Genomic DNA, 2,367 nt, shown 5'->3' on the forward strand with positions numbered 1-2,367 from the left:
CCAATCGATTCAACCCGAACCCTTGAACCAGAATTCGGTAAGACTGATTTTCTCTTGTTTGTTTAGTTTGTTATTCTTTTAATTTTAGTTATTTAATATTCCCACATAATTACTTTATCCATTCGGCTAAGAGATCACTGATTTGCTCCCTGTGGGATTCGACCTAGAACCACTTTTATTGCAAATATTTTATTGTGGGACTAGTACTAATTTTGAGGGCTTCGACAAACCCGTCAAAATTTTGGCGCCGTTGCCGGGGAGCAACTTTAATTTCTTAGCTATTACCTTCCTCTTGTTAACCTCTTTTGTTTTATGACTCGTGCTTCTCAACGAGGTGAACTCGAGTACAATCCCGAAATTGAGAGGACCACCCGTTGTTTAAGAAAGGAGGCGAAGCAAAGGAAGGATCATTCACCAAAGAAGGTGAATTCAGATTGTGATCTTCCCATCTTCGAAGAAGTAGAAAGAATGGCTGACAAAGAGAGGACATTAAGGGAGTTGGCTGCACCAATTCTTAACCAACAACCTTTATGCATCACGTACCCCACTCTTGAGGTAGCCTTTGAACTCAAATCAGGTTTGATTCAATTATTACCTCTGTTTCATGGTTTCCCAGGTGAGGACCCTCACAAACATCTAAAGGAATTTCATGTCGTCTGTTCAAGCATGAAACCCCATGGTATGACCGAGGACCAGGTAAAACTCATAGCCTTTCCATTTACTTTAAGAGATAAAGCAAAGGATTGGTTGTATATTCTCCCTCCCGGTTCTGTACGCACATGGGATGAGATGAACAGGATATTTTTAGATAAATATTTTCCTGCATCCCGGACTGCAAATATAAGAAAAGAAATATGTGGAGTTCGGCAGTTTGGTGGTGAGACATTATATGAATATTGGGAAAGGTTTAAGCAACTTGTTGCTAGTTGCCCCCACCACCAAATTCCGGAGCAATTGTTAATCCAATACTTCTATGAAGGGCTTCAGCCCATGGATAGAAGTATGGTCGATGCAGCCAGTGGAGGAGCCTTGGTGAACAAGACACCCAAAGCGGCCAGGGAGTTAATCTCCAACATGGCCGAAAATTCGCAACAGTTCGGTGCTAGGACAGACGGTACCATTAGACGGGTTAATGAGGTAAGCCATGTAAATTTAGAAAATCAGATTTCTGAACTAACTGCTTTGGTAAGACAACTCGCTGCAGGACAAGTACAAACTGCCAGGGTGTGTGGTATCTGTTCGATTCCTGGCCATCCTATGGACATGTGTCCATCATTGCAAGATGGTTTGATGCAGCAAGTCAATGTCGTAGGAGGATTCTCGGGCCAGCCCCAACGAAAGTATGATCCCTACTCCAATTATTACAATCCGGGGTGGAGAGATCACCCAAACCTAAGCTACGGGAACCAAGGAGGACAGCAGCAATACCAGCCCCATTTTTTCAGTCGATAGCCCCAGTTTTCAACACCCATCACAGCGCAAGGCCAACCCTCGAATTCAGGTATGTCATTAGAAGATATAGTTAAGGCTCTAGCTACTAATACTCAGCAATTTCAACAGGAAACAAGAGCCAGCATTCAGAATTTGGGGAACCAAATCAGCCAACTTGCCACTGCCGTTAGCAAGTTGGAGGTGCAGAGCTCCGGGAAACTACCATCACAAACGGTAGTCAACCCCAAGGAGAATGTAAGTGCAGTGGTGCTGAGAAGTGGGAAGGAACTGCAGCTAGAACCTACCTCACCAAAGAAGGTGGATAAAAGACAAGAAGAAGACAAGGTGCAGGACTCAAGAGTTAGAGAGAACGTTTCAGCCATGATCAAGAGGACCTTACCAGAAAAACATGCTGATCCAGGTATGTTCACCCTACCTTGTGTGATTGGCAATAAGCAAATCGAGTATGCCATGCTAGACTTAGGTGCATCTATCAACGTCATGCCATACTCGATTTACTATGCTTTGAGATTAGGTCCTTTAAGGGAAACTAAAGCTGTTATCCAATTAGCTGATCGTTCTAACGCCTTCCTAAAAGGGATTGTTGAGAATGTAATGGTGCAGGTTAACGATTTAATTTTCCCAGCTGATTTTTACATTCTGAAGATGGAGGAGGACATGATCGAAAGTTCAGCCCCACTTCTATTAGGTAGGCCATTTATGAAAATGGCCAAGACCAAAATAGATGTGGATGAGGGTACCCTCTTCGTTGAATGTGACGGAGAGACTATTAAATTTAATATTTTTGAAGCTATGAAGTACCCAAATGAAGACCATTCGGTTGACACTATTGATCCAACTGTGCAGGAATTTTTTGAAAAAGATATGAATGAGGAGCTAGAATCGAGTGCACAATTGGATACGAAGGCCCCTATT

At 42.9% G+C, this 2,367-nt stretch overlaps 1 non-coding gene across 1 annotated transcript; it reads right to left on the reverse strand.

The window, feature by feature from the left end:
* Window positions 1–837: 837 nt before the first annotated feature.
* LOC148875786 (small nucleolar RNA R71) lies at window positions 838–944 on the reverse strand. The gene has a single exon (XR_016106416.1). It is a non-coding gene; the product is annotated as a small nucleolar RNA R71 (small nucleolar RNA).
* Between the last annotated feature and the right edge of the window lie 1,423 nt (window positions 945–2,367).

The sequence above is a fragment of the Nelumbo lutea genome, chromosome 1 (genome assembly GCF_056320005.1).
Source record: "Nelumbo lutea isolate HS-2025 chromosome 1, American lotus-T2T, whole genome shotgun sequence".
In the NCBI taxonomy this organism is placed as follows: Eukaryota; Viridiplantae; Streptophyta; class Magnoliopsida; order Proteales; family Nelumbonaceae; genus Nelumbo; species Nelumbo lutea.